Here is a 21913-nt window from a genome sequence, read left to right as displayed (position 1 = left end):
TCAAGCCTCCACAGTGGTTGGGTTGAGGTGTGTGTGTGTGTGTGGGGGGGGGGGGGGGGGGGGGGTCTAGTCTTTATTTACAGCCTCATCAGGGGTGCTTTATTGCCATACCTTAAATTAAGACTGCTCTGTGTAAGTGTCCTTTTTTTTCCCCAAGCAGACTTCTGAACATGAACTATGCTGTACATACACAAGAGTACATGGACTTCCATCCATTTTCTGTATCACTTGTTTTCATTAGGGTGAGCTGTAAACTACTAAACACCCTGGACTGGTCACCAGTCAATCGCAGGGCACATTAGACAAACACACTCACATTAATATCCATGGACAATTTACAGCAACTCATTTTTGTTTTTTTGGATTCCTCAGAGCGCTGTGATAACGACAAATATCATTATTATTACATATCGTCATTGTCAGGAAGGCCCAAACCAAGATTCGAACCATGTATACCTTTGATGTCTTTGAAATGACTGTTTTTCTTTTTCATACTCATTGTGGTCAGGTGGACACAGGTATTAAGAGGGACTCCCTTGAGTGTCCGGATTAGCAGCCTCTGCGACCGATACTGTCAGGAGCTGTTTGCTTGATGGGAATTTTCCCTCTGATGTTGGGTACCCCTCACCCCCACCCCCTTGAAGACTGTGTCACAATATTCCCTTCTGATGCCACTGTATATCCCACAGAGATCAATGACAGATGGCTCCACAATTTCAAGGTCATCCATCTGCGATTTACCACATCTGTTGCTACTTAGTGCCATTACCAAGCAGCAAAGATGAATTGCACGCTGCTTCAATTTCACAGGCAAACAGATTTTTTTACTTTTTTTTCACGACTCCGGTGGATCCCAGTTCATGCTTTGGGAAACGTCCGTGTTGTTTAGCGAGCGCGTGCACGGTGGGGGGGCAAGGGTGATATACGGCAACATAAGAGGCCAGACAAAATGAGGGAGCCGTCGCAATGAAAAGCAGATGTGCCTGCAGGGCCACTTCAATTACTTTATTACCATGCGAAAGCAGTGAGGGGGCAAGCTTGTAAATGCCGCCTAATGGCCGAGGGCACACTGCTAATCTGTTAGACATGCAGGCCTTATTATCTACTGTAAACTAGGATTCTCCTTTGAGGTTCTATTATTTGGTTGCTGTGGTGTTGCAGGTCAAATTGGCCCTTTTGAAAAAAAAATAGTAGTAGTTTTTCAGCATTAAGTTTCTAATAAAGTGATGTATAAAAAAAGAAAAATTCAAATATTCTTAACAATGAGTTAAGGTGGATATGAAATGTCTACACACCCATGTTCAAATGCCAGGATGAGACCAACATGAATCATTTAAAATCTTTTTTTTTAATAACCTGCACAACTCAGTTGGGAAAAATTTCAAAAGTAAAATTAAAAATTAACAAACTGAGATAATGGGGTTGCACAAGTGTGCACACCTTTTCATAACTGGGAATCTGGCTGTGCTCTGAATTAACCACACAAAATCGCATCCATACTCATGTTAAATGGAATTCAATTCTGAATAATGTTCATTTGTTCTAGGCGGCTTTTCCTGCCTTTGTAGCAAAAACTTGAAGGTGTCAGGGCAACACTGATCACAATTTTCAACTGTTCACTTTGACCTTCTATAAAGCCCCAGGTCAAACTGAAGGAAAAACATCCCTGATGCATGATTCACTATAAGTACAGCGTTCTTTTGGTGACGAGCAGGGTTTCAACAGAAAAAAAATAACTTTTAAAATTGTGAAATAATAATACTATAAAAAATGGCCTCTTAAAACTGATAATTTAGCAATTTAAAAACAATACATGTTTTAAATAGAATATTTGAACAATGTAATATTTATCCTAACTCTAAGGCAACTAAAATATTAGAAACACATCTAAGTATGCTGTAGTGCAGGGGTGGCCAAGTTCGGTCCTCGAGAGCCCCTATCCAGCCTGTTTTTCATGTTTCCCTCCTACAGCACAGCTGAATCTAATGATCAGCTCATCAGCAAGCTTTGCAGAAGCCTGATAACGATCCTGATCATGAATCAGGTGTGTTAGATGAGAGACACATGGAAAACAGGCTGGATAGGGGCTCTCGAGGACCGAACTTGGGCACCCCTGCTGTAGTGCAATCTACAAACAAGTTGAAAACATCAATACCTGTCTGCCGATGTCAATCCCAACTGGGCATTATTATCTTTACAGAGGCAGATGGTTTTTTTGTATAATGAATATCATGTAGCAGGTGTACTTAATGAAGTGTCCTGGGAGGGTATTTTCTCACCAAGCATTCCGTCCTTCTTCACAGACGATCCAACCTGGCCCGTTCAGGGAATCCCCCCTCGACTTTCGTCACCAGGACTAATTCCTGCCGCTGGCTTTGGATCAACTCCCGACGGAGGTCCTGCTGAGCAGCGGTTTATCCCATGTAGTAGGTCCAGCTGGGCTGAGGCTCTCATATTAAATGGATTAACAAAAGCCATTGTTCTAATGGCATACAGAATATGGATTGAGAATGTTATGTATGTTTTTTTAAAGTATAACTGCAAAAAAATAAATCCTCTAATTGTGCCCGCGGTTCTTTGACTGACCTCAGTGAGGATCAGCCGAGCTCATGTTAGTAGCCGTGGGAAAGCGTAGCAGTGACACCACTTACGAGCTTTTCTGATTTCCCGTGGGAGACATCAGCGACAGGATTTAGCCGAGTTACATGGACAAAAGTAAGGGGACACCTGCAGGAAGTGAAAATAGACAACATTGTGGTAATAAGCCCTCCAGCGACACCAGTTCTGAGATTCTCGTCCATGCCAAAATGTGCTTGATGGACTTGTTGTTCCAAACCAATTTCCATGATGCATCAGAGCGAAACATTTATGAGCTAGCATTAGCACTAGCAATGGTGCTTTAATATCAGACCTTCCGCTTTGTAGTTGGTCAAGAACAGATCCTGTTTCGAAAGCCATGGCATGGATGCATAAATTGTATTACGCTTTGAAGCAGCTAAGGAACTTCTTAACTCATTCACTGCCATTGACGGCTTTAGACGTCAAAAATAAATTTTAACTATTTCTCTTAGTTAAATTTTTTTCCACTTTTAACAAGAGTATGAACACCTAGAAAAAAAGTTGTTATTGTACATTTAGAACAGATATAAAATTTGTGATTAATCGTGAGTTAACTATTGAAGTAATGTGATTAATTACAATTAAAAATTGTAATTCCCTGATGACCTAATTTATAATAATATTTTATTTTCTTTTTTTAAATAGTCATTTTTTTCAAAAACTTATTTTTAATAATCTTTTCTTTTCGTTTTTAAAATAATCATTTTTTTTTTTTTAAGGAAAATATTATTAAAATTAGGGCGTCAGGCGATTACAATTTTAATTGTAAATTTATCGCATGACTTCAATAGTTAACTCATGATTAATCCCAAATTTTATATCTGGTCTAAATGTACAATATTTTTTTCATACTCTTGTTAACAAAATTGGGGGGAAAAATTAAACTAATAGAAATAGTTCAAATTAATTTTTGATGTCTATAACCGTCAATGGCAGTGAATGAATAAAAAAATAAAAATAAAAAATAAAAAATAAGAGAGTTAAACTGGTACTATGGTCTGAGACAAAAAAAACAAAATTCATGCCAGGTGGAAATTTTGCAACGCTGGTCCAGTGCCAATTGGCAAGCCATTGGTAAGGGAATGATACAGTAGTTTTATAAAAACTGAAAAGCCTAAGCTGTTGAATCCTGATAATGCAAATAATATGACTACTTGGTTCATTAACATAATTACAATAAATCGCTCATGGCTCTAAGACCTTTGAAAAAGAGTTTGGGAAGATGACATAACAGAGGCATCTGCTTTTGTGAAGTATCAAAGTTTTTTGTACGGTTGGGAAATTAATTTTGTTGTCATTGAAGTTGTCTGTTTTAAAAATCTAATTTGGCCCATGGGCACAAAAATTTCCCCACACAGGTTATAAGATCAATTTGGCATGCATCATTCAATGTGGTAGGAAAAATTAATGTGCTCTCTGAGACCATGTTGTAACAGGCATGCGGTCACATGACCAAGCAGAACCCTACAGTTAATTCCTGAGCATCAAGTGCCCCCCCCCTCTAAATGGAGGCCACACTTACTTGTGGGCCCTTTTCCCACAACCTCCAAACACCTTGGAGGTAGTCGCCCAAGCGTGACTGCGCTCTTTGATTAAAAGGCTGAATGTCCGAGGTTGTCCCGGAGAGTGCGGCATTAGCAAAAGCACATGCTCTCCTTTCAGGCCAGAACAATGGCGGCCATTGTGAGCAGCGCCGCAAGTGTCTCTTTGGATTTAAATGGGGGGATCTCAGCGGTGACGCGTAGACAATGGCCAGGGAGGGGTGTGCGTGAGTTCGGGGACAGCGGCGTGCACACGGTGACGACATTTACGAGATAAGAGGAGGGTCAGGACAGGACAGGACAGGAAAGACGGCCGCTGGTGCAAATAAATAAAAGGAAATATATCATGAGCTGCTAAGTGGTCTTGCAGCTTTACCCCAGTTTTAATTGATGTAACAGGCTCTATTTGTTCCCACACAGATGTCACAATAAGCGCTTAAATGGATGATGCCCTCAGATTTTTGGATTTATGCACATAATCACATTAAAGTCCATAAAGATATTATGGAATCACACATGGACTGCATTCCCACTGTAATACTGTCGGCTTTGCCTTATATTTGTTCTTGTTTTGGAACCTACGGGAACGGGGCATTTTGCTGGTGAATGAATAAAGTGTTGAAAAGTTCTGTCTGTCCATCTGTCTGTCTTTCTCTCTGTTTGTCAGTTCTGTCTATTGGTCTGGTAGTCAGTCTGTTGCTCTTTCTTTGTGTCTCTCAGCCAAACTATCATTCTGTCTGTCAGCTGGCCGGTCAGTCTGTCTGTCCATCGGTCTGACTCTGGGTCTGTCTGTCGGTCTGGCAGCGAGTCTACTGGTCTGTCTTTCGCTCTCTCAGCTGAGCTTTCAGTCTGTCTGTCAACTGGTCGGTCAGTCAATCTGTCTGTCTGTCGGACAGTTTTGCCTATCGGTCGGTCTGGCAGTCATCTTGGTTTGTCAGTCTGTCTCCTGGCAGATTTTTCGAGTCTATCTGTCAACTGGTTGGTCGGTCTGGCAGCCTGTCAAATACAATGAAACGGTTTGCAAATTTTCCAGTACAACCGAATATAACAGTTCTTTTTTGTAGAACTCACCCCTTCAGATTGTCCACAAATATTTACATCACAACGCTAATAACGAGGGTTCCCTGTGCAGACGCAGTATGGAGTGGGAGGAGACGCGTTGTCATCATGCCGCTTGGCCTCAAGGCCGCTCTATAAACAGCAGTGAGCCATCTTTAAAAAATTTAGACACTACTTTACATCTTTCTTCATCTCCATCCCACTCGCATAGACTCCTCTTGCACCGTGCGCTTCAGTAACATCTCTCAACATGACCACTACTCTGATGCTAACTTACTATGTCTCTAACTGGCAATGAACTTTATGCTAATTTATTAACAGGGGTGGGCTAATGTTTGAAAGTTAAAGTTAAAATTGTTGGTACTAATAAGTAATAATTCAAGTCTAGGTCTTTTAATCAGTTAAGAGGCAAAACTTCAGCCACTGTAAAACCTTTTATTCTCTCCACAGTTTCAGGTATAAGATGAACATTCTTAACGGTCATCAATTGCTTAATATTGCTTCGGCGATACTTCAGGAATGTTCCCTTTTCTGTGGTTGCCATTCCATTCTATTTCTCCTTTGTCTCCTGTTTGCCACAACTGTACCATTCTGTGGTGACAATTGAACAAGTATCACAAAAAAGCCAAAGAAAAAGGACAAAACACACCACAGTTAATTCTGTCCTTGCGTATCACAAGGCATCGTAAAAAGGAAGAAGACTCAGCGAGCTCAGAGGCGGGAAACATGCCGAAGCTGATTAGCGTGAGCTTGTTTAAGCCTTTCAAGAGGATGTTTAGGGGCGATGAAGAAGGTGTGCTGGACTGATGGCTTCCCCCTTTCTTCCCATTATCCCACTCGCCCTTTTCCATTGGAACGAAAGGCCATCTATCAGGGGGCGCCTTGGTGCTCCTTTCTGGCCGCAATGAAAGCATCCCTGTGAGCGGACTTGCCTCACACAGAGACAACAGATGTGTTAAAAAAAACTGCTTCCCCCTACCACCAAGAGACGAGCAGCAGAAAGAGCCGAAGTTGAAGCTTAATGAAGAAACAGCTTTATGTAAATATTTTTTTAAGAGCTCAGTATTGTTCATTCGGTAATGTCATCATCATTGCTCTTTTTTTTATTATTATTTTTTTATATATATATATATATATATATATATATATATTGTATTTTTTTTTAAGACTACTGCATACTGACATTTTTTAAATGTATTTTTAGCTAATACTAGCTGACAGTAACGACAGCATCTGGCTAGCATAAAACAAGAAGTATGTCTCACTAATTAATATCGTTCATCTTCATCTATCTTGCTATCTATCTTGCTTGGTCAGCTTAATAAGCAAGTTAAGTAAACAAATTGTAGCTGGGGAAATAAGGAGCTTTCCTACATATTTAGTTCTATTTTCTATCTCTCACAATGAAGGATAGAGTTGAAATGCAACTTCTTCTCCCCCAGCGGGCCAATGATGGAGGAGCAGCAAAGGTCCCTTGCCTTGATCCCTGGAGCCTAAACAATTGATGGTTGGCGAGGATAGCCCCGAGGCAAAGCCATCTGCCACAGAAAAAAGAGAGAGAGAGCAAGAGAGAGAGAGAAAGAGAGAGAGAGAGAGAGACCCATTGTGAATCATCTATTGTGGAATGCTGGGGCTGGCCGGGCTGATTCTTTTAGAATGGGATCTCATCTTTTCTTTTTTTTTTCTTTTCTTTTTTAGTCAATTCATCTTTACTGAAGGACCATAGAGCCCCTTAAGACATAGGCCTACTCAAGTTTGGCATATTGTGTATTATATTTGTGTTGACTGAAAATGAAAATGAAAACGCTTCTAGACAAGAAAATAAATTTTCTGCTCTTCGCAATGGGACATTGACATTAAGTTAATTTCTTATGTGCCTTTCTTGCACACTTTCAAGGTGAGTCAATTCTCCCATCTAGGCCATTGATTCTACCACTGGCTAACGTGAGCATATGTTAAGAGTAGAGCGAAAGTTAAAACTATAAGAGAAGTTTTAACGCTGACCTCTGACTCTCAGCAGGTGTTTGTGGATGTCCACCAAGCTATTCTTCGGCTTTTTGTTGGGGGAGGGGTCTCATCGTTTAGGGATAGTAGTGGCGGGTCGGGGTGTCAGACAGGGCAGATGTTGTGTGCAAAGTCCCCCTGGGGGGGAAAGTGTGCCGCCACTGTGGGAAGGGGTCAGGGCAAAAGGGGACGTCTAACAATACACAGTGCCGGTCGCCACGGCAACAGGCAGCATCACCAAGCTGCCTGCTGGGCCCCGAGTACGAGACCGTTCAGTCTTATGAATAGTTTCCTTTGGTTTTGATGAATTTGTCATTGTTTTAGTGAACTTTTTTTTTTTGATACAGTGCAGTTTGATCCCAGAATTAAGAAGTTTAGGAGGCTCATTGGGGTATCCTGGGGTTACTTTTGAGAGAGCCAGAAACCTTTTAGGTGTGGTTGGAAAATAAATATATAAGTGATTGTAACCTTTGGTTTCAATAGAGCAAAACAAATTCCTGTAAACAAATGTTGGAAATTTTGTTTCAAACACAGACGCAAAATAAAAATGTCTCTTTTTTTTTTTTATGTGCTCATAACCAGAAATGAGGCTTGCTTCGCTGCATTCATCTATTGAGAAAACAATCCCATTGTGAGGTTGATCCAGGATGGCCCATGGAGACTTGTTTCCAGAGGTTCCAAATACAATAGCTCCCAGTCTTCTTTTGTTGTGAAAGGCCCATTGTCCTTTGCGCTGAGGGTTCTTGGATCAACCACAAAGAGCCGTTGCGACAATGCTGGCAGGTCAGAGGCTCACCTCTTGGCCCGTGGTGGATGCTTTGTATAACATTAGGCGGGTCAGAACCCCGGGTCGAGATGTGAGGGCTTTTTGGAGTGGCAGAAAGTGGAAAAACTCTTGAACTTACTAAGGTCGTGATTAGATATGCATCTTGAGGCCCATCGTGTCTCCCCTGAGCTGTTGTGGAGGAAGATGAAGGAGGAGCACACAAAGCATGCGTAGACACGTTCATATGCAATCGAACATTCTTCGTAAACCTTCTGGGAATTCGGACCTCATGCAAGAAATTCCTTAACAAAGTCCAGTATATACGTCATATGTACTCGACTGAGCTTAATGCTTCAAATATGAATTCACATTTTCCTGACTTTTATTGTGCAAACATAAACATAGCAATGTGATTTGATTTTCTGTGTATGTTACCATCATGCAATTGTTTAGAATTGCTTGTCAAGAAAACATTAACCATTGACAGCTTTCCCACTTAAAATGCCCATTTGATTGATGTGCATTACTCTCTATGTACACTGTAATGTAGCTGTCAATGGCAATTGTTAATAACTTTGAATAAAGTTATTTTTCTTTTATTTGTGTGTGTTCATTGCCACAGTATTTTGGATTTTATGGACAGTCTTTTTCTCACCATACAGTGCGCTCATAATTTTTGGGTATGTAAACTGTACATAGTTTTGATATTTTCTGAGGTTGAAGTTGGCATGAGTAGAGATGTGCACGTGAAATTTGGTAAAACGTTTCGCTTTTGTGCATTTACAGTTGCTCATCATTTTTACATACCCTAAGGCCAAGGGTAATATGAAAACTTTCAAGCACAACTGTATATTGTATTAACCAACAACCAATAAAGTTTCAGTAATAAAATGAAAGTCAGAGCTTCTTCTTTTAAGCAATTTTAGTACAATATTACAATATATTACTGTTATTACCATTTTTGGATCATTTAGATTATAATTATGTTTTATTGCTGCATATTTCCTTTAATTATTTAATTAGTAATAATAACGAAATATATAAAATATATTTTGGAGTTGCATATTATTTCAACATTGATAAATTTTAGAAAATGATTTAATAAATTTATTCTATTTTGTCTATATAGTTTCACATTTTTATAATATTTTCTTCAATTATTTAAGGATTAATCCTCCAGTCTTTTTACTAACCCTATTAACAATTACTATAATTTTCTATATTTCTGTAATTTTTTTGATAACAGTTAAAATTGTTATTATGTATCTATAGTATTATTTATAATTTAAATATTTTTTTCATTGGTAAAATTTTTGACAAAATCTATCAATAATAATTCTTAATAATTTCAATTTCATTATACATGATATAAAATTGCATTAAAAAAAGTATGTTTTTACATTTTCTTTAATTATATAAGATACAATAACTATGAATTATTTATCATTTTAGGGTAAAAATAATCAGCTTTCAGTATGCACTGTAACATAAAGTAGCCTGAATGTTAGTTTTGTTCTAACTAATAAATGGTGATAGTTGAACGCAGGTGCACCTCATGTTGTCGCGTCGTGTTTAAAAGTCTCTTTGGAAACAATTGAAACAAAGGTACTGAACCTATTATTGCCAAAAACAAAAAAGCAGGTACGCTCATGAGCCAATACAAACATGGAAGCCTCATCAGTGCCTGAGCAGAAAGCAAAACAGGTAGACCGACGTATCAAAATAACAGAAGCAGGAAAACGGTTCACCATCCTCCCTGACTCCTCTTTTGTCTCTGCAGTATTGACGGAAAAGCTCCCGACTTCCCGGGTCACTGTCTCTGACCCGGCCTGGACATCTCCAGGAAGACTCCTTGACGTCTGTGAGGTGCAAACCGGCGGGTTGAGGGTGATCTTGATCATGACGTGATTAGATGAGTTAAACTTAGCCGCTCTCTTCATTGCCGCATATTGAATAGATCAGAGGCAGATCAGCTACTGTGTGCCAAAGCTCGCCTTGTCTGCAGTGGAAATAGCATCAGGCAGCTACACTTCCCAGCCACTTTATTAGGTACAGCTGTGAGTGTGACTTGGCCAATGCGAGGGCAGTTTCATAAAATCATGCTCATCTATGGCTTTTTGCATTCTGGTAGCATCAAGCTAGCGGAAAGGAAAGTGTTGTTTTATTCAAATGCACAGTTAAACTCTCTTTTATGTTTACTTGACATTCACAGACTTCTTTGCAAACGCAGAATTTTGGATGTTGTTTTTTTTACGGGATATCATTAGCTTGTGTTGGTGTACTTGTTAGATTAGGCCTCTTAATAATTCGATGAGGTGACCTGTCCTGTCTATCTGCACTCTGGCGCACTTACCTAGTTAACCAGTTAAGACCATCAGGTCACACATTTTCACATGGGCTCGGCTGAACCCCCCCCCCCCCCGAGTGGGTGGGTGGCCAAAATAGTATAAGAGTAGAAACCATGTTGGACAGATTAGACCTTCTTCCGCATCCAGCAGAAAAAGCTCCACAGCTGTGTACTCGATGTTTCTGGTATTCAGTGAATAGTTCAAATGAGAATATGCAGTCTGATTATTATTAGTTATAGTGAGCATTAAAGATAAAAGAGCCGGTAAAAATTCCCATCTGAACTTTACATATCCAATAAAGTCAGCATTGATTGCAAATTGTTGGGGGGGGTCCGTCATGCCACATGTTGAGATGCACAGTATTGTTCAAGCTATTCCTGCACAAACCGGTCATCATCTCCTTAAGGGGACCCAAAAAAGTCCTGGTTGAGAAGAGTCCTTGGACTGGGCCCAAGGTCAAGATCTTTTCAGTGTGTTGGCGTCGACTAGAATAATACGAAGACAAACAGTGACTATGAAGAGAGCCAGCCAACTTTGACCTCCAGCTGCGCTACTTCCTCTCCGGCCTCCCTGGGTGGGACTCGCCGCGGGCTGCAAAAACTCTCACGTATCTACTGTTCCCCCCTGCCCGCCCTTCTCCGATCACATCTTCAAATATAGCCTTAAGTGCCATATTTTCCACTAGCTGCACGGTCACTGAGTGTATGGACGCTGGAGTTGTTGCCATTGGGCCGCGGCCACGGGAGATAACAATCTGCTGCTGTGGAGTCAGTCCGGAAATCAAAAATAAAAACGGTGAACAAACCAAATGAGTGCGGACAGCTAATGTAAGATCTCTGATGCTTGATAATTATGTTTGTTTGTAAGATAATCCTCCTTGAGGGAGTGCCCTCAAACGTGCTTCTGGTTATAATATGAGTTGCTTGTACTCAATCTACATTTTTCTCTATGTCCATCCATACCTAAATGAAAGGTCATTTCAGCCAATCAAAAGACTGAAGAAAGCCATTTGCTGGAAACGGAGCAATGACAAAGTCAACTCAACAAGATTTCATTTGAGTTTCTCGTATATAATACACTTGTGTTGATGATGATGACATGGAACCGTAAGGAAATAACAAATGTTGAAGAAAAAAAAACAATCATCAGTTTTGTTTTGTATTTTATAAATAAATAAATAAATATATATATTATATAAATAAATAAATAACAAATAACGCCAAAAGACAAACCATGAATGGAATTAGAAATGATTCACCCACCCAAGCCATTTATTATTAAATTTTAAACAAGGTTTAGGTGAAATGTACATTGATTATGGCAGGGGTCACCAACTGGGTATGCTGTATTTAATATAGACAATTATACACAATATGGTCTTTTGGCAATCATGCACAGGCCAAAGCAACAGGGGTTGTAGCGCTTACCAGTTTTCTGAAGCTGAGCCGTGATTGGTTGATGCCTGTTGCCCCTGAGCAACTTTGATGTCATTTTCTGTCAACAAGCAAGTCGCAAAATGGCCGCCCCCTAAGATGGATAAAAATTATGTGTTTAGAGTAGTAGCACATATAACATGTTATTGTAAAGACTTTTTTTTTTACCTTCCCTTTCACGCTCATCAGTTATTTTTAGCCAATCAGAAGCCAGAAGAAAGTAATCTAATGGAAAAGACACAATAACAAGAATGTTGAACCAATGATGACTTTACTATACGACGATGTTTTAGGGCCACGTATATATTTTTTTAGAGAGGGGGGGTAATATTCTGAGAAAAAACTTGGAAATTTACCACTTTATAAAGTAAAAAATATGTATTTATACGAGGCCCAAATACGCCGTCATACTTTACAAACCAAATAAATAAATCACCATAAGCAAAAAAAAAAGTAACTTCACTGTTGTTTACTACTACTATAAGTAAAGACATGTGTCCTCACGTCCGCGACCCAAAATAGAAGCACGACCGTAACATGAGGACAGCGCAGATGATGGCCGCTTCTACAGAGGACGGCGAGCAATGTGATGCCGTCGATGGATCCCCTCAGGAAGTGTGTGCAGCAGTGCGAGCACAGGAAGTTGACTCTGGCTGTGATGTTTATGCTGGGCGAGGATGCGGCGGAGCAACTTTCATCCCGCCCCGCCCCCTTCTTCCTTTATTCCATGCGTGTCTCATTAATTCACCCCACTTGTTTTCCCACTGCGAATGAAAAGCAAACAAGTGGATGCCTCGATAGGCGACTTGATTGATCAGTGCTTAAAGCGGAGTTGACTTATTTGTGCAGCAATGTTGTGGAAATGAAAGCATGCAGTGATAACATCTCTGCCCTGAACATCTGGTTATGTTATGCACTAAAGCAAATGCGTGTGAGACTTGATACGCAGATAGCTGCAAGGCTAATGATAATTGAATGAAAATTGTACTTACACAGTCATGTCTTTATGTATTGCAATTCACAGAAGCAAAGATCAAAGGTGCAAATCCAGGGAAGTGCTAGCCCTCACATTAGCATGTCCAGCTAGTAGCATAAAAGGCTATAACGACACGTAGCCAGATTTAAGGAAAACACTACCATTTTACTATCGTTGTGTCTTGAATTTAATTTGTTCCGTGACCACGTTTAAACTCAAAACATTTGTATCTTAAGTCATTTTTCCTGTTACAAAGAACGCAAATGCCATTAATCCATTTCAGTCTTCCAAAAAATTATAAAAATGACTTTTTTATTAACAAAAAACTATTATATTGTATTTTATAAAGACATACAGCAATGACATAATTAAATTGAGCATATACGAAATTTAAAGGCACAGTGTGTAATAAGTGACCACTAGATGTCGCTATAGTGTAGAATGCAGTCAAAATGCATGCATTTAGAAGCACGCACGCTACGGTGGCTCAGAGAGAACACACTTCGCAAACCACGAGGTGGTTTTAGATGAAGCAGGTAAGTCGGAGCCATGTAGGCTGGAGTGGCTAGCAAAACAGCTAGCGGGAGAAGCTAGTTAAAAAAAAGAAGAAAAAGATAGTAAAAGCTTGTGAGAGCAAAGCAGAAGGTGACAAGCGGCGGGAGCCCGAATCATGGGAGTCAGTGACGACCGCCTGCAGGCCCCAGCTGTGGGAGGTAAGCGGCGGTCGGTCGACCCATTGGGTCCACAACTCAATGGAAGCACCACCAAGGTTGTCCTTTGGGCATCCTTAGCAGGATTACTAGACCTACGATCATATTAAAAAATATATTAAAAAAAAAATCATACATAAATAGTCGTGTGTTTTTTTTTTTTATTAATAAATTAATAGTTCACTACTAAATGGCGCTAGGGATCACTGACTGTATCTTTAAGTGTTTTTCTTTCTCTTTTTTTTTTTGCTTCAGTTAAATGGCCATTGTGCTGCTCCTTCTGGTGTGTGCACCTAAGCCACCTGGGGGCAGTATAATAAATCCACCGACAAACCGATATCCACTAGACAAAAATATAAACGTAGCACTTTTGGTTTTGCTCCCATTTTTCATGTTGGACTTAAAGATCTTCAACTTATTCTGCACACAAAAAGGCCATTTCCCTCAAATAATGCTCACAAACCTGTCCTAATCTGTGTTAGTGAGCATTTCTACTTTGTCGAGATAGTCCATCCCACCTCACAGGCATTAGAGGTGGGGTGGATTATCTCAAAAAAGGAGAATGCTCACTAAAACAGATTTGTGAACAATATTTGAGGGAAAAATGAGAGCAAAAAAAAAAGTGTTACGTTTATATTTCCGTTCCCTATATATGAAGGAGATGGTCATATATGCTTAATAAGCAGCAGTAAAACGACATGCTCTTCACAGAGGATAAAAAACATATGCCTGCGAGAGTTTGTAATAAAGTATTTGTGTTTGTGTCCTGGGTTTGGGGCTTTAAGAGATGCTATCTGTCCTGGAGATAACATTTGCTTGTATGACTTGCCTATGGGAATTTATGATTTATTTTTTCTTCTTTTGGGAATGTTTGGGAATGGCTGTTATCTCCATCGTGTTTGACACAAACAGGACCGACCGCTCTGGTTGCTAAGCGCACAATGGCACATACAGAGTTATCAGCGAACGCCCCCCAGGTCAACCGTGGATATGACCACCATGGAAGGTTCTGGGGTCACTTCTGGGTCGGTTTTTTGGGCGTGGAATTCCTCCCTTGAAAATCTGAGGGAATTGTCATGGCGGATTTGCTCTACTTATACAATAACTATGCATCTTTGTGTAATCGTGTTGCATTTGTGCAGCAGTCTTCCGCACGTGATCGTGTGACTACAAAGGCAACCATGTGACGAGATGAAGCGGGTTCCTTTCCTTTTCATCTCTTTGTTCTCTCTTTGTGGCAAACAGGAATATTGTCCTTTCTTTTCCATCATTCTATCATTGTGGACAATTCTGCTTCCTCCCCTTTGTGACCCCAAACAATGGCACATGAAACATGAGCTCGTCAGCAAATAACATTTAACTCCATTGTGAAAGTTCAAGTGCGGGATGGATGGCTTGGATCGACCATTGGCTTTCTGTTATTGAAGAATGTTCCAAAATGTCTTCCTTGACATATGACATATGGGTCACTCCTTCACTCAAACGTACGATGACCTTTATGGGTCAAAGAAAGCATCAGATAGAAAGTACCATTTGTTTTCTGGGATGGGTGGAATGCTCCCAAACAGTTTCCTTGATTGATTTTGCCGCCTTTTGTGTACAGTCTTCCCCCGCTATATCATGGTTCATCATTATTTTCATTTATTGCTTCTCTTTAAAAAAAAAAAAGTGAACTTTATATGGGCTTTTACTAGGGCCCAAATGATTAACATATCTACATATGCTCTTTTTTGGGGGGTTTATTTTCGACATTAATATATTACAACAAAGACAAAAAAAAAGATAAGGGCGTTCAAACATACCGGTACCCCCTGACAAATAAAAGCCCCCCTTTGGTAAAATGACACAAATACTAGGACTAAGTATTGTAAAACAGTTAAAAATATATATTTTTTATTGTTGTAAGCGTTAAGGGACCAAAAAATAACTTGTTTGATTCAATTGTCATCTAAATAATTGGTTAACGTAAATTCATTCTTCCAAAAATGGAAGCGGCATTTTACAGCATACTTTTCAGCCATTTATTGAATGCCAGGAGGAAAGTCAGCCAGGAGCTGCTGTTGCTCACAGCTCACACTCACACTGATAAGTGCTAACATCTTATGTCACACCACCAGGCCCTGCCTTTTAAAGTCACATGGAAAACGCGTGTGGGAGGTGCAATATATGAAAACTATTTATTTTGTGGGGGTTTTATTTTGTGGTTTTAATTTTGAAGCAACAGATAGTGACTGTGTGTGCGTGTGTGCGTGTGATGTTGTTTTTGTTACATAGTGGGGCCAACATTTCAGGATTTCACAGAGTTGCGGGGCCCACCCGTTCATGTGGGGGCATTTTGCTGGGCCCCACAAGTTTAGACCTCTTTTTGAGGGTCAAGACTTGGTTCTAGAGTTTAGGTTTGAATTGGGTTCTGGTTGAGGTTAGGGTAAGGAATAGGGTTAGGCAATCATTTTTGATGGTTGGGGTTAGCGGAAGGGACTAGGAAATGCATTATGTCAATGAGATGGCCCCACAAAGATAGTAAAACAAACCTGTGTGTGGGTGTGCATTTAGATCAGTTGAGGAGTTGATTGTACATATTTGATAGAAAATTATTTTTTTTTAATATATATTTTTAAATTTATTTTATTTTATTTTACATGATTTGCCTAGATACAAGATTTTTACTTATGAGTGTTCTGGGAGGCGATAATTGGGGGCTCATGGTAATCCTTTAACTGGAGCACGACTTGCCAACAACTCTGCTTCGGTTAACGAGATTTTCTCAATTACAAGCGCCTCAATTGTCACCTCCCATCTGAAACCTTCAATGTTCGCATGCAAAAACAAGCGCAAGCCGCCTGCAAATCAAAGCGCACAGAAGCTCTTTGCATTGGAAACACGATCCAGCGGAGGAGGCGAGAGACGCAGGGATGGATTACCCCGACGTTTCCCATGATCCCGCCTCTCTCCGGGGAGAGCCGGCCACTGGCTCCCCTGGCTTGTCATTATCACCGACGGGAGCCCACAATAGGTCAGGGAGATGAGATAACATTGTGAGCGGGCCGAGCAGCAGGTGAGCGACTCAATGGGTCTGATTAGGTATCTGAGTCCCAGGGTGTAGCGTTGCCTCGGGGCCCTCCGGGGGCCTCGGCCCCACCATCTGCCGGCCTGAATTCCCGCTCAGTGCGGAGACATAAACTTGCTATGTTGCTGCGGGGCGTTTCCTTGGGTTTTCTCCTGTTACCTTTCATGAGCTGAAGTGTTACACTTTGCGGCGCCTTTGTCACACTTTCAAACACAAGCGCAAAGGAGGAAATAAAGACGACAACAAAGAAACGCAACCCGCGGAGTTTGGGACTCTTTTCGTTTGCTGGAATCTTGGTGGAAGAACATCGAGCTTGGGTTGAGTGACTGAGGTCAGGTCACACTTGGCCATGCCGAGTTTTAGGGTGAGAGTAAGGGTTAAAGGTGAGGTTGTGGTTCGAGTAGGGTGGGAGTTGTGGTTGAAGTTTCAGTCAACCGTGTGGCTTCAAAAAATTCACCCATCAACTCACAGTAATCATAAAAAGACAGTAATTAATTGTATATATGTATTTTAGGGGTGTACAAATCAGAAAATCGGTTCGGTTTTGAAAGTTGTGAATGCGTTGTGAAAGGTCATGTGATACGACATGACAGTTTCGATTGGTCCTTACATCTGTGATGTTGCGACGCTATTCAGCGGCAACTCAAATTTCAAATTGCAGCAAAACTTGCTGACTAATCATGCACATTAAGTTAGCATTAGGATTCTGCTAAGGGTTACAATTAGAGCTGCAGTTAGGTTTAGCGTTACGAGTACAGTTAAAGGGAAGTCAAGTCGAACATTTTCTCTACAATATGTTTTATGTACCTTTACTAGTCAAAACACAGCGTTCTGGTTAATGTTGTGTTTTTGGAATATGAGTTAAGCAGCAAAATCCACCAGCGCGAAACCCACCCGTTTTTATCCGTCTAAGTGGGCAGCCACTTTGTCACCTGTTTTCTGAGTTTGGTCGTGTCACATGACATTCGTAAGCTGAGCCTTGATTGGTTACCTGAGCCCTGAGCAACTGTGATGTCATTTTCAGTCGACAGCAAGTGGCAAAATGGCCGCCCACTCAGATGGATGAAAATGGGAGGATTTTTCTGCTTATCTCATATTCCACAACCACAATATTAACTCCTTGACGGCTATAGATTTTTTAAACAATTTCTATTAGTTTAACATTTTTTTCCCACTTTTGTTAACAAGAGTATTAAAACCTAGAATTTTTTTATTGTACATTTAGAACAGATATAAAATGTGTAATTACTCAAGAGTTAACTAGTGAAGTCACGCGATTAATTACGATTAAAACATTTAATCGCCTGACTCCCCAATTTTTTTAAAATCTTTTTTTTTTTAATCTGTTCTAAATGTACAATATATTTTTTCTAGCTTTTCATACTCTTGTTAACAAAAGTGGAAAAAATTTAAAACTCTTAGAAATAGTTTAAATGAATTTTTGACGTCTATAGCCGTCAATGGCAGTGAATGAGTTAATCAGAATACCCTGTTTAGACTAGTGGGGACGTATATAGAACATATTATTGTAAATTTTAAAAAAATTAACTCGACTTCCTCTTTAAGGTCAGGTCAGGATTTCAGCTGTCCACTCCAACCTATCATTCATGAGGTTCTGAAAACACTTGTGCTCTCCAGACCCGTTGTTTATGGAAAGTTATGAGGCTCCGTGTGAGGCTTTCTATTAGCGAGCGTCCATCGCTTGGCGGCCATGTTTAGAACCTTACTAGCCTGTGAGAAGTCTATATTGAATTGTTTTGAATTGTGACGATGCAGCAGGTTTTTCCACACACAGCAGACCAAACTTGAGATGGAACACAAGCTTACCATAGTAAATAACAGAAATCGAAGCCGCCATTGTAATTGATACACGCCGATATGCTGCAGCATGCTTTTAGGAGTCAGAAATGTGAGGTTAGGGAGTAATAGAGACATCTGGAGAAGCATTTTAAATCAGTTAGGACCCGATAACCGTGTCCGGCACCTTTTGACCGTTAACGCATAGATCTTGACACGCTTGTTTAGCGTACCTCACGTATGTACACGTGCGTGTTTGCACATTGGCACCCTTCTTGTCGTCGGGCAGAAGAAGAGAGACGATGATGACAAGTGCAGATGTGGAGTTTTGACCCCGCTGTGACATCGTAGTGCAGTCTGCAGAGGTCCTGCTGTGCGCCCCAGCAATGAGCAGCTAGTAAAAAGCACAACTTTTAGTAAACACATTGTGCTTTTTAAAAATATATATATATATATTGACACTGTGACAGTAAGTTATAAATGCCTTTGGCAGATTATTTTTAGGATGACAATTGGTTAATAAATGTGTATCTGAGGTATAAACTCCTTTCATTCACTTACAGCTCCATCACTTTCGAGATATTTGGGCCGCGTGCATTTACACATTTATGAACAATCAAGATCTAATCACAAGATTAGTACGAGATCCCTAAACTTTTGTTGCTAGCACGGTTGTTGCCCTGATGTAAAAGTTGGTAAAGGCAGCAGCAAGTCACATTGAGTGGTATACAACAACCGCCAGCCAGGGTCTTTATGTCATGGCCTCCATCTGTTCAGCCGTGCTCTGATGGTGGGGATGACGAGCAGGGTTATGACCCCACTCGGCCCTCATTGCGCCTAATCTCTAACCCCTAACCCCTGCTGGCCCTACAGAAGGTCTGTGTTTTGATAGTTTACCCCTTTGCATTTTGAGCATCCCGGGTAATATATGCAAGAGCTAGCGGGACTGCTAACACGCCACGTGACACTGATTGACTGACAGCATGTTGGCTACCTTATGGAATGTTGGTATGTTAAACGAGACGTAACATTAGGTACATTTGCAGAATAAAAGGATATCTAACTTGTGCTTTTACAAAGATAATTATGGTGATTTTGATTGACACTGTCAGGGAAGTATCCGGTATATAAAATTGTGATTATCAACAGTGAGCAATAATATTAAATAAAGATTATGGAAAAGCAACCATCAATTTTCGACTGTAATTAAAACATGGAGTTGTGTTTGTCTTACAAAAAATAAAGGTAAATTTGTATGATTAGGCTGAAATAAAAACAGCAACAACAAAAAAGAAAAGCACCATCATTGGATTGTGATCCTCTCGTTGATATACAGGCTTTAATAAGATGAGAAATCACGTATGCATATTTATTTTTCATTATTATTCATCATTCATCATTATTTGTCATTCTTGTTCTTTGTATTTTTTCATTTTCATTTTTGTGACACTGAACAGAAAAAGCAGTAGAAAAATGATGGTTGTTTTTCATAATATTTTTATTTTATTTTATATGCTTGTTTTGATTTTTTTCACCCTTAAAAATTAACCATGGTAGAAAATATATGGGTCATGTATTTAGATTTTCTAACTAGGGTTTTAATTTTGATTTACAATTGATACAATATTCATTTGTATTTTTCATTTTTGATTTTATTTGTATGTTTATTTATGTATTTATTTATTGCATCCATTTCTTTATTTCTTTATTTATATTACCTTGAAAAGAATGAGCAGTAGAAAATGGAGAATGGATTTATATATATATATATATATATATATATATATATATATATATATATATATATATATATATATATATATATATATATATATATATATAAGTTATATATATATAAGTTTTTTTTAATTAAATGGATGGATTGATTTAAAAAAAAAATCATATTACCTATTATTAAAATTATTATAAATAATGGCCATTCACCAAAAACAAGTGTCTGATATTTTTGAACATTATATTCAGTAAATATGTTTTTAGAAAAACACAGTGCAATGTGACGCTACATACGCAGAAAACTTTAGTTGAGTTTCTGAGAAATGCGTTCAAGGAAACATGCCGATAAGCTGCAGCTATGCAAACAAACAGTTTAAACAATGCCTGCTTGCATTTATTAAGCCATTTTTTAGGGAGGGGAGGGAGGGGGTCAATCAGACCTTTGCCCCCGAGCAAACACTAAGTGGGAGGATGTGTTCATGCGGCCTGCTGAGTTGTCTGTTATTTGGAGAACTCCCAATCTCCCGCACGGTCTAACAGTGCCAGGAAAACCCCCGAGTACAAGAGCAGTCTGTAGCCAAAACATTGCACTTTAGGTCAATATTTTCTTGTAAGAAACGGAAGCGACCATTATAAGCCCGAACATAGCTGAGCTTCACCACTTTCTCTATAGACATTGTGAGTAAACATACTGAACTCCGGCATTTTCACAAATGCACCTATTAGCAGGTTTGGTTTTGGAATCTACCCTGAATTATTGGCTAGAAAAAAACCACCTCAGACCATAGTCCAATCTTCACTGCAGCTTTATAATGCTCAGAGAATGTAGCAGACAGAAGGCCTGACGCTTGGTTCTCATCCGATTCCCATGCAGCAAATGACATGTGTTGCCTATTGAAGCATTTGCATGTGCTTATCGACAGCTCAGACTTCATTGTGCCCCAGCACGCTTGTCAGTCAGTGTGCACAATAGGAAGGAGGTCACGTCGTCACAGGCAGTGTGCCATAATCACAACCCAACACACACTGGATTAAAAGAAAACAAAAGTACACAAGTGACGCATTAACAATGCTGACCTGCATCTTGGAAATAACATTTCATCCAAGTTCAGCAACATTTTAATCTTTGGATTTTTACATGTACAGTACTTACTTGCGATGCTATATGCAGAATATAGACAAACTCAGTCTGGGTTTATTGAACACTACATTATTGACACAGCGTGTCTCTGAAGAAAATTGGACTTTATAATGTAGGCAGTTGTGACTGTATCCTAATGTATCCTTGCATCTAAATTGAGTAATCATGATCAAAATGTGATAGACGGCGATATGACGCCATCGTGTGTCAATTGTGAGAACTGCAAGAGCAGAAGTAAGGACTGACACGTCGTTTAATAATGAAAGCATTCTACACTGTATTAAATAAAATTAGATTGAACTAAACATTTGCTTTTTAAACCAGGAACGCAGTATATTTTGGTTATATATTGATGAAGACTCTGATTCATCATATCCCTGATGGTCTAGTGGTTAGGATTCGGCGCTCTCACCGCCGCGGCCCGGGTTCGATTCCCGGTCAGGGAATAGTTTTTTGACGTGTACTCAGCACTGTATTAATTACTCACTATTCTTACGTACATTGTATTGTATTTTATTCACACTTTAGGCTCATGTGCATAAATAGACGGAATGTGAAGGCACAGTACTAATCAGTGCCGCAGATAACTAAATAAAACAAGAGACACACCTGGCTTTCCTGACCGCCCAACTTGTACCTATCTTGCGCGCATTGTAATTTTTCCCAAGCCAATGAATGTGATGTTTAGTGCCCAGTGATTTGACAATTCCAATCCTTG

The 21913-nt window shown here is 39.7% G+C and overlaps 1 long non-coding RNA gene and 1 other non-coding gene across 2 annotated transcripts; one reads left to right on the top strand and one right to left on the bottom strand.

Moving 5' to 3' along the window:
- Positions 1 to 5640: 5640 nt before the first annotated feature.
- On the bottom strand, positions 5641 to 12411 carry LOC147181383 (uncharacterized). The gene is made up of 4 exons (XR_015096829.1): positions 12275 to 12411; positions 11939 to 11995; positions 11765 to 11864; positions 5641 to 6757 (listed from the first exon to the last, which is right to left on the bottom strand). It is a non-coding gene; the product is annotated as an uncharacterized LOC147181383 (long non-coding RNA).
- Positions 12412 to 21569: 9158 nt separating this feature from the next.
- trnae-cuc (transfer RNA glutamic acid (anticodon CUC)) lies at positions 21570 to 21641 on the top strand. Its single transcript has one exon. It is a non-coding gene; the product is annotated as a tRNA-Glu (tRNA).
- The last annotated feature ends 272 nt before the right edge of the window (positions 21642 to 21913 follow it).

This window comes from Leptonotus elevatus, chromosome 1 (genome assembly GCF_054856555.1).
Source record: "Leptonotus elevatus isolate MCC_2025b chromosome 1, RoL_Lele_1.0, whole genome shotgun sequence".
Classification (NCBI taxonomy): domain Eukaryota; kingdom Metazoa; phylum Chordata; class Actinopteri; order Syngnathiformes; family Syngnathidae; genus Leptonotus; species Leptonotus elevatus.
The sequence above is the reverse complement of the archived record's forward strand: the minus strand, read 5'-3'. Positions and strand labels throughout refer to the sequence as shown.